Genomic DNA, 16157 nt, shown 5'->3' on the forward strand with positions numbered 1-16157 from the left:
TTTGCATGGTTGTTAGCATTAAGACTTTAAAGTATCAGCAAGTAATAGTGATTTTGTGGAATTTTCAGTCCAGAGCTGAGATGAAACCAAGACAAAACTAACAGCGTTTCCAAGCAAGTACGAAAGCACAGCCAAGCCTTTGAGTCGTTTCTTTCCTTAGGCAGTTAGACTTACTTATTCTTCCTCCATGACTTTATTTCTGAAGAGAATCACAGAACTGTTTGTCCTAAAATGTGTCAGCAAGTGTTGTAACATATAAAGTATTTATTATGTTTGCACGATGATCTGAAACAAAGTTTTGCTTCGACTCATGGGATTCTTTCTCTGCCGACTCTTTGAGGTGACTCGTGCACCACCTGCTCCATCCAGGTTCAGCCAGTGACATGTTAAGCAGGTCTTAGAGGCTAATTGAAACAAAGCCATGATGAGAAAATTAATAGCTCCTTTTAATTAACAACTTCATTATGAAACGTAAGGCAGTGAGCCAAAGGACCAAGGGATCTGCTCAAGAACACACCTGAGGATAACAGTCACATTTTTTCCCCAAAGATAAATAACAGAATTTTTCTTTATTCCTTTTTCTGTGTTAAAATGATTGTTAATCAGTAATAGTGTTTTCATAATGGGTTCAACTTGATTTAATAAAAGTCTAATAAAAGGACACCAGTATTCTACTTTTAGAGACAGCTGCTGTAATATTCATGAATCACAAAAGCAAGAATGCAGAATTGCAGATCTTTTTCCTACAAATATCCTTTTTTCTTTTGTTTCATCCTTTTTATCACCTTTTTTTTTTTTTTTTGCTTTGTTTTGGGTTTGTTTAGGGTTTTTCCTGCAGTACTCAGACATCAGTTTCCAAAGAAAACAGTCACATTGTCCGTCTGATGCCTCTGCTGTGGAGTTTTCCTGGTAGATCTAGAACTGCGTTAACACCAAACGCGATTCGCGAGTCAAATTTGCTGATCGACATTTGCCCAAAAATGTTTATAAACTTGAAGCCCCTGCCACAAATTGGAGGGGCTACTGTCAAAGGTTTCATCAAAAATTGGCTAAAGTTCAGAAGTTTAAACTCTGAAAACATTGTTAATAACATTTGCACTCGTGTCTGACTCTTTTGTGCTGCACTTTAAGTTGTGATTGCAATAATTCCAATCTTTTTTTATTTTTTTTTGCCATTTGCTGCTGACCTCTTGGGCAGGTGCAAAATAGATTTTGATAGTTGCAGATAACATCTATATCTCTCTAAAATATTTAATACTGGTTTAATCTGGTCTTTAATGCTGACCATAAAAAAAGTTATAAGTATGTTTCCCATTACATGTTTTCCAATAACTGAAAATGTTTTTAACATGCTGTAGCTTCATGCTTTTGTTTATTTTGATGATTTTGCTTTTTATGTAACATTTTTCTTAACTTGAAGTATTTTTCTTTTTCGTTACTTGCAGTGTTTTAATCAAGCAACCTAAAACATATATAATGATTGATTCTTTATTTAGCATGTCCAGGTGGTGTACAGGTACTCTGACTTTTAAATCCTGCTTTGAATATTGTATAGAATTTTTGACATTGTTTCCAAAAACCTTGACACTTTTGATATTTGCTCTTTTTGCTCTCAGTAATTGCCTTCACAGTCACTTAATCCATTCCACAATTTAGGATGAGAGTTATTGGTGAGACAAGTGACTGAGTTGTACCTGCTTTCCAAACAAAAAGGGCAGATTTGAGTCAAATAAAACTGATTTTAGGAGGTGTTGCTTTTTTTCAGGTATTTTAGTTCTAATAACTGCCAAAAAGAGAAGATCCTTAACGTATTTCTCACAATGGTTGTGAAAAAAGAAATCAAATTCAGGAAAACCTTTCAGCTAAAAGGATGTGGGCTTTGTCTGTCTCAAGGTTGCAAGTCCTGCTTCTAAAATAGTGAAAAATGTTTCAGTTGCCTCTGCTTTAGTCTGTGTTTAAAGGCGGGCTACTTAATGTTCTTTCTGATTAATGTGTTTGGAGCTGTGCTTCATTTGCACAACTGTAAGTGTAAACAGTACATTTCAGCAGACCCTGAGCCAGTGGGCAGCACCTGCTACAGAGGTATCAATAATACATGAGGGTCCTAATAATGTATCACTGTTTACCACCTGCACACTGAAGGTCACACATGTTTTCTCCCATCTCTGGTTCACTAAAAGAAAAAAAACACACACACACAATAATGCAGATAGATTCTCGTTGAGCCAGTTCCACCCTAAATCTCTGCCGTCTGAATGCCCACCAAACTCACTGGTAGGTTGCTAAAGAGGCTGTTAGGGGGTCATAGTGATCACACTATCAAGGACATCTATTAGAATCCAATTTGGCCAGCTTGGGTCCTCAATCCGGCCCGGCTAACCTCCCTAATGGACATTCATTTATCTCCTGTTATTTGGGAACTGTTGCGTGCAGGGTCCGCAGCTTTGGTGCTTAGCAGGATGAATGTGATATTTATATCAATCGCTGCAGCTTATGGGGAAAAATGTGATGGTATACGGATGATAAGAGGGTGATATTTCATTGTAAATGTCACTTTAATGTAACCATCAGTGCCCAAGGTGGGGTGGGGGTGCAGATTCACTTGAAACCAGAAAGAGCTACATATACTACACTGTAAAAGCAGGAACTTAGAGAACAGGACACACGAGGGCACTTCCTTTATGTGTGTGAAGAGTCCTCCTGAATAATGAGGAGCACCTGTCAGGCTTGGTTATCTTGACTCATGGACTGTAGTCCCAACACCTCCACATATCTTAGGGGGAGAGACAAAGAGATCCAGAAAGCACTCGTCGCCCTGCAGGTTGCTAGCATGTTTTTTTTATCCAGATAGCTTGAAGCCTGAATAAGAAATTCCCACATATGTTGTTGCTGTAATGCTACATTAACCCTTGCCTAACTATGATAAACATGGACTCCTGGTAATGTGGGATAATAAAAATCAAAACAGAAAAACATCAAGAATATCTTCACAAAAAACGGCCCACTTGATGGTTGTAGTCAGTATTCAGGACACAAACGCAGTGTGAAAGTTAACAAACAGCTCCTTCTGTATGCAGCCTGCAGAATCTTGTCTGCTCTTTTAGATTGAATCTTATCGCTGTCTTTTATTCAATCAATCACAGTTTTCAATTAAAGCACACTGAACACGTTTACATTAAAGGATCTGGAGGATTACACAAGCAGCAGTAGATTGCTTATGTAACCTAAATCTGAAGCAATTCAAACCTAAGCGGGCTTGGTTATGGAAACCTGCAGGGTTGTTAAATTAGGCTCTTAACTCTTCTTATTAGCTAGGATTCCATTAGACAGAGCAGTGCTTGCTGTGTCAGATGTCTATCAAAGTACCGATCAGTTATTTACCCTAAACTATTTTAAGATAACTCAGTCCTGTGCTGATGAGTAATGCAGAGGTACTTTTTAAGATAGTATTTGTTCTACTGAAGCTCAAATAATACCCTCTATTGAGAATGTTTTCATAAAAAAATACTACAGATTGAAGTCTTAGTTTTAATTTCCCAAAGAAATTTTCAACAAATTACTAGTTTTTTCTTCTGTATGAAGATCACATGGATATTATTAAGGAGGACAAACACAGCTGAGTTAAACGTCAGCCTGCAGGCTTGTTTGTACGTCTTTAGGTTAATTAATGTGGAATACAATTGAAGTTTACACTGCAAAAAGTCTAAATACTATTATAATTATCAAACCAAAATCGCATAGATGTCTTTTGAGAAATAAACAGCCAACACTTATGACATATTTTATCGCATCTTTCCTTTATTGCAGTGGTTCTAGAATAGTGGGGCGCAGTAATAGTAATAGCGGTTTTAGGCACAGGTAACACGGGCGATTGACCGGGGCGGAAATTTAACGGGGGGCGGTGGTGAAAGCAGCTCAGTCCGCCACTGTTGGTTTCCTTTTATCTGTTATATCCGTGTTTTTGTAACAGCTTGAAACTGAACTGCCGTCCCTGCAGCTGCTCCTGTCTCCTGTCACACTTGGCTGGCGTGTGCAAGAAGAAAAGGGGAGGGATAGTGGGCTCAGGCTGCCAGGTGAAACGCGCACGTGGAGCGCTGCCTATTGTGCAACACCTGGATCATCACGCGCCTTTAGATGACTCAGTTCATGCTAATAATGTCATTCTTTATTAACTATTGTAGACATTTTGATGACGTGTCTTTATTTTCCATCAATGTATTCTTTGTCTGCCTGTCGTTTAGTTGGTGTCAGTATTTCACATGAAGACAACAGGTAATGCAGGAAAACAGCATTACATTTTCTTTTACATAGGGGGGTCTTTGCAAAAACATAATTGAGAAGCACTGCTTTATTGCAAGTTATTCAAGTTATAAATTGACCAATCAGCTGCCTTAATAAAAGTAGGGGTTGCCTGCTGACCCTGTTCAAGGTCAACAGATTTCTCTGGGCCCAATTTCAAGTGGTAGAGGTGTGAACTTCCAAAAGAAAAAGAAAAAAAGGCGACTGAATTGAACCAATTTCGTTGGAACCAGAAGGAAGTAGTTTTCTATGGGTGATGTCACACTCACTTGCTCCAGTTCTCATATTTAGTCAATGATATTTGTCCTGTGTACAATTTATACTCAACACGAAACCTACTTAACCAAGTATCAGTTCAAAGAGATACAAATATTTGCTTTTAGAAAATACAATGAATACATCAAATACTGCATATTTTCACTTGTAGCCTAAAACAATCAGCAAGAGTAAAAGGACTAAACAAATTGTGATAATCAAGTAAAGCCTTACCCATTAGTGTCTAGAATGGTAACCCCTTTAAGATGGGACCTGTGCTCCCTTGCACAGTGTGCAGAATTTTAAATCAATAGTAGAACAATAAACATGTTTGCTATTTTTAAGGTAGATTGTCTCAAAGTTAGTTTTTATTTTTATTTTACTTAGGGTTAGGGGGTTTGATATCAAAGCAGTTCCTTTAAAGAGAGAAAAATCAATATTAAAGTGAAATAATTCTTTTCATGAAGCAACTGATGTCATGAATCTAGCCAGGAAAAAGGTCTTTGTAAGACAGCCGTACCACCTGGCCAGCAGGGCATGCTGACACCTGGCAGAGCTAATGGTGTGAGACCTGAGGGTTTGAGACTTCTGCCAGATGGCAGAGTAAAGGAAGATCACACATGCAAGGAAAGCGTACAATCGCCCCATACAATTGACGTTCAGCTGCCACACACAAATAATTAATGCAAACCAGATGCACTGTAGATCTGCGAGCCTGAGACCAGAAATGGATACTGTTGACTTCCAACAGGTGGAGGGGCTTGTTTCTGGACACCAGACTTGATCAAACAAACTGAGGACCAAGAGAAATCCTAATTCATGAAGCAAAATGGTTTAAGCATATTAGAGGATAACAAGTGAATTGTTTGGCTTTTTAGATATGATACATCCAGAGCAAGGTAGGGTTTGATGCTTCCCAAAATGTATAAATTCATTAAAACATCTTGAAGTTTGCCGATTGCCTGATGGAGACAGCAAAGATTTTCACGTGGGAACGGAGACAAAAGACGAGCTTCAGATTTTTGAATAAGTACGACAACAAACAGAAAACGGAGTGAAAAAGACAGAAACACAATGAACCCCCGCCATGCCCTGCAAAAGTCGGCTTCAGAGACAGTGGGTGAAACAAAAGCGGGCGCTGACGGACAAACAAAGTGATGAAAGCTCTGAGATTTGCCAAAGAAGATGACAGATTGTTTGCATTTGCAGAGAGAATAGCTGCTTATCAAAGGGAACATTAAATACAATGCTGAAACAAGTAGTTTTTTTCCTTGTTCTTTCTGAATTGTTCTTGAAATCATAAATGATGGGAACATGTCTTTATTATAAATGGCTGCCATACGCTTTTATGAAGGAGGGGGAAAATGTATTTTCCCAGCGTTCTTACAAAAGAGGCTCCCAGAAGATTAAAAAAAAAAGAAATTTGAAAAAGGAGCCACAAAGAGAACAGATGTCATAGTATATTAAAGCCTTTGGGTGTCTGCATTTGTTGAAGATGTTAAGCAGCACAGGCCAGAGGGAAGAAATCCCACAGCCTTATAGTTTAGGCACCTGTAACTCATGCACCAACCTTTTTTTTTTTCCTTTTAGAATTCATTCATATTCTCTGCCTTTCATCTTCGAGGCAATCGCTCCTGGCTTGTAATGGAAGGCAAAGGGGCCACTTTGACCGAGCGAGAGGGAACCCCGTTTATTCCTCGCTGCCCTGACGGATGATTCCTGGATCCAAATGTAAGAGAGGGATTAAGAAAGAGACGAGTAATGTATACGGAGAAAGAAAGATAGAACGTAAAGGTGAGGGATAATGGCTGAGCCGCTATGTTTGCTTTCAGATTTGAAATAAAGCTGCCTCAGGCAGGTGGGAGACAAATCAGTCAATACAGAAAGTACGAAGGTTAGCCTTCAGGGTCGAGGCAGATGATTTGTCTATGAGCTGAAATGGAATTGGACAGTCATACAGCAATGGTTATGAATATGGAACCAGTTTTAAAATGAGGCAGTTTCGGGATGTGGTAAGCCACCGAAGCTGCAGATGGGAATAAGTGATGTAGGCTGCAGGGCGGCCATTTTTCATCTTGTGTAGAAGATTCTGAATCTGGGGGTTTGAACTCACCCCCTTCTGGTGTTTCATGTGGTGCAATCCTTCTTCCTCTTGCAGTCTTCTGGGCATTTGGACCAAAAGAGCAGGGAAAAGAGTAGAAGTCGCAAAATTGCATCAATTCCAACATCCAGCGTAGAATAAATGTGGTTATGGTAAGCACATGTGCGCTCGCGTGGGCAGATAAAAAACAAAAAAAACAACCATTATTAAGTGTCAAGGGCACTATAACATTTAACAGGACCAATTTGTGTCTATTCAACCCTAAATCAAGCCCTGCCCTATGAATCAGCTGTGCCCTTGTGATTCATTTCAGCTGATTTAGATCTGCCTTCCTTCCCAATCGCCGTATCTGATTGGCTTCCTGGTGTAGCTTCCCCCATCTTTTTCCATTTGTCTAATGAATAGACTATTGATTACTCATCCAGACAGATGGACAGACAGATGGACACCAAAACAGGGACAAGCAGAGGAATGTACACAAACAAATATGGAAGCATGAAACAGAGAGGGAACAGGCAGATGAACCAACAGCAGACTGCGTGTTTGCAGGCGGTTAGCCGGCAACAAGATACTGGTGGTAATTATCTGAAACGGGTCATTTTTTTAATAAAACCACAGGCGAGACAAAAAGCTGATCATTACCATCATTTAATTATGAGTTACCACTGATACGGCCAGAGGTCAAAGTTAATGCTAAAGGGGGCCTCTGTGGTTTCAGGACTGAAGGTAAAGAAAGCAAATTTATCAGGTTTTCACAGTTATTGCATCTTATTTCACAATCTTGAGAAATACATGTAATTATCTTAGTGTTGTAATTGCTAACAAGATTTTCTTTTTCAAAGACATACAAGAGCCTTTAGTTGCATGTGCCAATACAAATGACCAAAAGGTGATCAGAGTGGGACTTTAAAGAAGAAAAACAGTTGTAGAATTTCTATATCAGGGGTCATTGTCTATTTTTATTTCTATACTATATTTGCAATGTTTTTGTTGTTTTATACTGGCCAACTTGTCAAGTTTCAATTCCTTTTTTGACCTTTTTTCATTTTAACTTTATTTATAATTTGTCCGTCCTCCTTTTTATAAGCTTGACTACCTGCTCCCTATCTCCAGACACAAATCAGCTGTTTTTTTATTGATGTTACATTTTAAACACACTTAAAGGTTTCTGAGAAAGGTTTAATTTGCTAAGTTTTTTTTAGGAGTTTCTTCCATCATAGATTGTCTGTTAAGTTCAGTTTTCTTTCATTCGAGATGATCAAGTGTGTAGTCACCTCCTGCGTCTTCTATTGGTTACCTATCTAGACACTGAAGTACAAAATGAAACAAGTATGAATATTATGCTGAACAGGATGATTTATTGAAGGCAGAAAAATGGACGATTTATGCAGGAGGCTGTAAAAAATTCAAGTTTTATTTTGCGTCTTTTAATGTATAAATGTTTTTCATGTTCTGCACGTCCTCACAGAATATAACATCTTCCGTTATATGTGCAAATTTAAAAATCAGGAAAAACCCCAACATATTTCCATGCATTAGTTTGATGTTTGTAAATTGTTTTAGCAAAGACGTACCCCCCACCTACCTTTTCCTTTTCGCTCCTTTCTCTGTACTCAAACCCGTCTAAGACAGGGCTACAGGGGACATCATCTCTTTTGATTCAATCAGGGTTGGAGGAGACAAACAGAGGAGGGAGGGAGGGGGGGTCACTTAGGAACAATCTTGTTTCTCTCATCATGCTGATGCAGCAAACTTTTTTCCCCTCAGAACACACTTATCTTCCCATGGCCGGGGAGAGGAGAACAGACAGGCTTAGCACTCTGAAATCTAAGAAAAGGTGAGACAATAACTGGCTTTCCTGCAGGGAAGTGTGCCTCCTTCTCCAAAATGATGCTTCTTTTGTTTTAAGTGGTGGAGGCTGAACGCATGATAAAAGAGTTCTTTTAACTGTTCAGCTGTAAATACAGATAATTACAAGGTTGTGACCCTTCCTACTAACTATAATTCCCCTAAGTACCATTTGTTTCTAGCTGTACTGCAGAGAGAGGAATAGTTTGTGAGAGGGGGAAGTGATAACTGGAGACTTCTGCTTCTTAGCCACAGCTTCTAATTGATTTCATTTCTTAATCCCCCTGGATCAAGTTAAGGAAGGAGTGTGGCGTGATTGAGGCATTTGAATTCCTTCAGTGAGGCTCTGCAGCAGCATGGAGTTCATTTAAATTGAAAGTGGATCCGTCACTGCTCTTGCTTGCACCAAGGATTTGGCTCCTGCTGACAGCCGGGGCTCTCGGTCCGCTAAGATGTATCGGCGGTCGGGCCATCGGCTCCAGTCTGTTTGCTTGGACTCGCACTGCCTTTGTGACGATACCCTGTCACTTGGGCTTTCTGCTTTGAGTGCGGGAAGAGTCTGGACTGGGCAAGCACTCTAAAATACTTATCAAATAGGCATTTTCTATATTCTGTTTTCCTCTTTTTGCACGCAGCTTTAAACACGTAAAACGACTAAATTTGCTGGTAGCCAGAAATGAATGTGTGTCTCTTGACATTATGAGGTTAAGCACAAAAGAAACATATTGGGTCTTAGCGCCGGACTAATATTGGAATTTACCCATGAAAGACATTTCTAATCTGCTCAGGCAAAATCACATTTACTCTCGTAATGTAGTTTCTCCACACTTACTGAGCCGACTCTGGGAACATTGTAAATGGGAAACTTTGTCCCGTCCTCTGGTGAAGCAGAGACTGGATCACTACTGGAAAGAAAGTCTTTCCCTATGATTCATCTGTTCTTATTTTGGAAGTAGAGCACCGTTTTTTTTATGTAACCGGGTGAAAAAAATGTATCATAGCTCTGCAGATTCACTCGTAGCAAGCACAGAAGAGATTCATCAAAGTCGCTATCGGCAGGAAAAAGAGAAAGTGCCGGTCCACTCCACTCCCAACATGAAACGGCTCTCCCGGCAGGAATATAAAAATGGCACCCTCCCGAAATGTGAATCCAAGCAGGACATCACTGGAAGAGAGATGATTGGTTGTCAGGATCTTGCTAAGAGTCCCTGATCATCACACGGAGCATGCTGCCTCCCTCCCAACATCCCCTGGGGAATGGGAGAACTCGGTAAAGCAGGAAAAGGAGTGAGGGAGAGGTCAGTGGATGCTCAAATGAAAAGTAGGGGGAAACTGGGAACAGCTTCACTATACATTAAGTCTACACATTAATTATAGTAGATTCATTGATTGACATCAGGTTTTTAAAGTCATCTATACATTTTGTTTTCTCTCCTTCAGTCCTGATTATTCAGTTATTGAAGGCACGAGCGTTATTTTTTGTTAACCCTTGTAAAGCTCCAGCGTTTACAATTTTTCGACTACCTTAACGCTTCAACTACTGACACAAGTAACTTAATTCCAGCAGAGTCTGAAGTGAAGTAAAGCATCTTTGCGTTGTTAAGGCCCGTACACAACGGGACGAATATTCGCCAGGCGTTATTCGCCAGCGTTTTTCACCACGTTTGTGTTCACACCCAGGCGATTTTCGCTGACGATGAGCCGAGCGAACATGCAATTTCATTCCCTGACATTAGATGGCGCTTAATGTAAACAGAAATACTCCTGTACACAAGGTGGCGCTGCGCAACTTTACGCTTCTTAAATTCGCTTTTCACTCAGAAGAAGAGAGCAAGTATTTACGCGCTTGTCAGAATCATACAAAGAAAACATGAATATTTCAAGCACCAGTAGCTCCAACTGGTGCTTGGTTCGGGGATATTTTAGAATGTCCGTCATTATTTCTTCGCGGCAGTGTAGACGCTACTTGGCGTCCATCTTCTTCGCTGGTATTTGTGCTCACCAAGGCAGTTTTGTGTTTGAGCGCCCCCAAGTTGTGTTTTACTGTAACTTCTCATTGGTCGAATAGATTTCGACGCAAGGCGTCAAAAAAAAAAAAAACGAACCCGAGGCGTTTGTTTTTTTTTGACGCTTTGACGCGTGGCGTTTTTTCGCGTCGGTGTGCACACTTTCGTTGGTGCCCTTTGTTTAGTCACGAGGCGTTAAACGTCAGCGAAAAACCGCCGGCGAAATTCGTCCCGGTGTGAACGGGCCTTAAGGCAACGCTTTACGTTAGTTGTGGTATTTACGTGTTGGCAGGGAATCGTTCTATATTTCCTTATTTTTCCTCCCGCCCCTAAGTTTCACACGTTGAACCCTCAAACAATCTCATCCTTCTCATTTCAGATGCAAATATCACATCAGTTGTACACACAACTCATGTGAATACTAAGCAAAAAAAGAAGAAAAGGAAAGTCTCAGGGTTGCAGTGCATGGTGGGTGCATTTGGGGGTGGGGGGTTGCTCACAGAAGTGGTCCTCAGTGGACTTGGGGAGCTTGTGTGCATGCACAGAAAAATGAGACATTAGAGGGAACATTCCTGCCACCGCACTACCTCCAAATGTATCAGGGCAGCCACTGACCGATGTTTTAACTTTTTCTAAAACCCTCTGCCGCTAGGCATTTTAAAATGCGACTGCCGCTGCCTGATTACAAGTGCCAGCGTGTGGTCAATTGTTTCTTGATCGTGATTGGCTATAGGAAGCCATTTTAAATCTGTATCAACACTTTTGAGTGACCCTTTTGTGACACTTCATAGCTCATTTCTAAAACATCGACTCTAAATTTTAAAAACAAGCTGATGTTTGCACGTATTTACATTCGACCTAGCACAAAAACTGATGCGAATGCATCCCCCGCACATATTTTAAGTGCAACCAAGGCGAAATCTTGTTAATGATCGCATGTATTAACCAAACTCTAACCCTGACTTTAACCTTAACCCGTCCTCCAGGCCATGCAGCCAAGAGAAGAGATCAGCATACGCCACACTTATTTAAAAAAATGTGTGAATTGTTAATGGGTTTTTCTTTGGGGTAATGGTCAGCTCTCTACTTACTCTTTTCTTTACTTGTTTTGCAGTAATTCTACGACTTTTCACGTTTTAAGTCTCTTGAAGATGTTGAACTGGCAGCCACGCTTCTGTCAGTCTGCCCCAGGGCAGCTGTGGCTACAACAGTAGCTTACCATCACCAAGTATGAATGAGGAGTGAATGAATAATGGACACAATGTAAGCGCTTTGAGTGACTTGAAAAGCTCAGATAAATGCAATCCATTATTATTATTATTATTATTATTATTGCTACCGGGACTGCCGACAGGTATCTGCTATTGACCTGGTCAACATCTCTGAATCCTAGGTTACAACAAGAGGACTATCTGTACAGTTTTTTCAATTTGTTTAAAGTAAAAGTGGCTCAAAATATTTGATTTCCTTAAAAACAAGATCATCTGCATTTTTCTTTCCCATTAAGTCGTTTTAGTTTTTCTCGGTTTGGTTACATTTTATTATTAAATATATTTATTTAAATTCAGACAATTTAATCTAGCCACAGGGGTTGCAAGCCAGTTGCCTCTGTGCCGGTCCCAAGCCCGGATAAATAGAGAGGGTTGCGTCAGGAAGGGCATCCGGCGTAAAAATTGCCAAAATAACCATGCGAATCATCCACAACACTTTAGACATACCGGATCGGTCGAGGCCCGGGTTAACAACGACCGCCACCGATGCTGTTAACCTACAGGGTGTCGGTGGAAATTTGACTACTGTTGGTCGAAGAAAGAGGGGAGGCAGAAGGGTCCGTTGCAAGAGAGAGAAGGGAAAAGGCAGGAACATAGGTTTGAGAATAGGGACTCTTAACGTTGGCACAATGACAGGGAAAGGCAGAGAGCTGGCAGACATGATGGAGAGAAGGAAGGTAGATGTACTGTGTGTGCAGGAGACAAGGTGGAAGGGCAGCAAGGCACGTAGTATTGGAGGAGGATACAAACTGTTCTATCATGGTGTTGATAGGAAGAGAAACGGGGTAGGTGTGATTCTGAAGGGGGAGTTTGTAAACAGTGTTCTAGAGGTGAAAAGAGTCTCAGACAGGATGATGAGCCTAAAGTTAGAAATTGAAGGGGTGATGGTGAATGTAGTCAGTGGGTATGCGCCACAGGTTGGCTGTGAGTTAGAAGTGAAGGAGAGATTCTGGAGTGAGTTGGATGAGGTCATAGAGAGTTTTCCCAGAGGAGAGAGAGTTGTTATTGGAGCAGACTTTAATGGCCATGTTGGTGAGGGCAATAGAGGTGATGAGGAGGTGATGGGCAGGTTTGGTGTGAAGGAAAGGAATCTGGAGGGACAGATGGTGGTGGACTTTGCGAAGAGGATGGAAATGGCTGTAGTCAACACTTACTTCCAGAAGAGAGAGGAACATAGAGTGACATACAGAAGTGGAGGTAGGAGTACTCAGGTGGACTACATCCTATGTAGACGAGGTCATTTGAGAGAGGTTAATGACTGCAAAGTGGTGGTAGGAGAGAGTGTAGCCAGACAGCACCGCATGGTGGTGTGTAAGATGACTCTGGAGGTCAGGAAGAAGAAGAGAGGGAAAACAGAAAAGAAGACCAAGTGGTGGAAGCTACAGAATGAAGAAACTTGTGAGGAATTTAGGCAGAAGTTGAGACAGGTTCTGGGTGGTCAGGATGAGCTTCCAGATGACTGGGAAACTACAGCAGAGATTATCAGGGAAACAGGTAGGAAGGTGCTAGGTGTGTCATCTGGAAAGAGGAAAGATGGTAAAGACACTTGGTGGTGGAATGAGGAAGTACAGGACTGCGTCCAGAGGAAGAGGTTGGGTAAAAGGAAGTGGGATGTAGAAAGGACTGAGGAAGGTAGACAGGAGTACAAGGAAGCGCAGCGTAGAGTGAAGAGAGAGGTGGCAAAGGCCAAACAGAAAGCTTACGATGAGCTATATGACAGGTTAGACACAAAGGAAGGAGAAAAGGACTTGTTCAGGCTAGCCAGACAGAGAGACAGAGATGGGAAGGACGTGCAACAGATAAGGGTGATTAAGGACAGAGATGGAAAGGTGCTAACAACCCAGGAGAGTGTACAGAAAAGATGGAAGGAGTATTTTGAGGAGCTGATGAACGTGGAAAATGACAGGGAAAGAAGGGAGGAAGATGTGGTTGTTGTGGAGCAGGAAGTAGCAGAGATTGGAAAGGAGGAGGTTAGGAAGGCTCTGAAAAGGATGAAGAGCGGAAAGGCCGTTGGTCCTGATGACCTACCTGTGGAGGTATGGAAGTGCTTAGGAGAGACAGCAGTGGCATTTCTAACGAGGTTGTTCAATAGGATTTTAGAGAGTGAGAAGATGCCTGAGGAATGGAGGAGAAGCGTTCTGGTTCCGATCTTTAAGAACAAGGGTGACACGCAGAACTGCAGCAACTATAGAGGAATAAAGTTGATGAGCCACACAATGAAGCTGTGGGAAAGAGTAGTGGAAGCCAGGCTTAGGAAGAAGGTGGAGATTTGTGAGCAGCAGTATGGTTTCATGCCCCGTAAGAGCACCACTGATGCCATTTTTGCTTTGAGAATGTTGATGGAAAAGTACAGAGAAGGTCAGAAGGAGCTGCATTGTGTGTTCGTAGATTTAGAGAAGGCGTATGACAGGGTGCCGAGGGAGGAACTGTGGTACTGTATGAGGTCGTCTGGAGTGGCAGAGAAGTATGTCAGAGTAGTTCAGGACATGTACGAGAGAAGTATGACGGTGGTGAGATGTGCTGTAGGTCAGACAGAGGAGTTCAAGGTGGAGGTGGGACTACACCAAGGATCAGCTTTGAGTCCTTTTTTGTTTGCTATGCTGATGGACAGGCTGACAGACGAGGTAAGACAGGAATCTCCCTGGACAATGATGTTTGCGGATGACATTGTAATTTGCAGTGAGAGTAGAGAGCAGGTGGAGGAACAGCTAGAGAGGTGGCGGTTTGCTCTGGAAAGAAGAGGCATGAAGGTCAGTCGTAGTAAGACAGAATACATGTGTCTGAACGAGAGGGATCAAGGTAGAAGCGTTAGGTTACAGGGGGCTGAGGTGAAGAAGGTGCAGGAGTTTAAGTACTTGGGGTCAACAGTTCAGTGTGATGGGGAGTGTGGAAAAGAGGTGAAGAGGCGAGTGCAGGCAGGTTGGAGCGGGTGGAGGAAAGTGTCAGGAGTGTTGTGTGACAGAAGAGTGTCAGCAAGACTCAAAGGAAAGGTGTACAAGACAGTGGTGAGACCAGCTCTGCTCTATGGGTTAGAGACGGTAGCAGTGAGACAGAGACAAGAGGCTGAGATGGAGGTAGCGGAGATGAAGATGTTGAGGTTCTCCTTAGGAGTGACCAGGTTAGACAGGATAAGGAACGAGTACATCAGAGGGACGGCTCATGTTGCCTGTGTTAGCGACAAAGTCAGAGAAGCCAGACTGAGATGGTTTGGACATGTTCAGAGGAGGGATAGTGGATATATTGGTAGAAGGATGTTGGAGATGGAGCTGCCTGGCAGGAGGGCAAGAGGACGGCCAAAGAGGAGATATATGGATGTCTTAACAGAGGACATGAAGTTGGCTAATGTTAGGGTAGAAGATGTTCATGATAGAGTGAGGTGGAAAAGGATGATTCGCTGTGGCGACCCCTGATGGGAAAAGCCGAAAGAGAAAGAATTTAAATTCAGACAATTTCCTTAGCTCTTTAGTAGATAGTGTGAGGATTTGAAATGCATAATTTAAGACCAGAAACACCGCAGTTTGAGTAAAGAATGAGACTGGCCCAATAAAAAATAGGCGTCTTCAGATCGTTTGTTTTCCATTGAAAAAGCATTTTAGGAGTTATAAACCTTTTTAAGTTCACATACATACTAATATTAACATTTCTTTCTCTCCTCTTTATCTGCAAAAAATGGTGTTGAATGAGAAAAAGTGTATAAAGTAGTGAACTGCAAATTAAAAGAGTATATTGATTTTTTTCATATATATGAAATGGGAAACTAACTAATTTAACCCTTGTGCTATCCTAGGCACTTTAACATTGGGAGTTGGGTCATCTAGACCCACTAGACAGTTTCTTCAATGATTTGTGATCTTCACTGGTATCCATGGTTTACATGAAATCTTTCCACCTTTATCCACCTTTGTCATGGTAGGGAGAACGCGTCAATATAAGGATCGGGTCATAGGATAGCACAAGGGTTAAAGTGGCAAGAACCGGTGCAAAAAAACAAAAAATAAAAAATCAAACTGTAACAACAAATATACAAAGATTCAAGAACTTAGTGGAGGTTTTCAAAGTCAGATTCCTCTTTGCTTCAATCATTCAGAAAATTCAATGAGAGAAAGAGTGTTTGTAGAAGAGGAATTAAAAGTATTTCAGGAGAAAATAATCATTTTTCTTTTACTCAGTTGTCATCAAATGACAGTTATTCTTCGAATGTGACAAACCGCGCCTTTGCTGTTATTAGAGCAGCTCCACCAAAACCTCGGCTGCCTGCTTAATTCAGCAGCGCCTAAATCAACAGCCCGACCTTTATTACTCGCAGGAACATTTGATTTAACACGACATTCAATTTTAATAGGGTAAACACTGAAAGTTACTTTTACAAACTTGCTG

The sequence above is a fragment of the Oryzias latipes genome, chromosome 24 (assembly GCF_053564925.1).
Source record: "Oryzias latipes strain Hd-rR chromosome 24, Olatipes_Hd-rR_3.1".
Classification (NCBI taxonomy): domain Eukaryota; kingdom Metazoa; phylum Chordata; class Actinopteri; order Beloniformes; family Adrianichthyidae; genus Oryzias; species Oryzias latipes.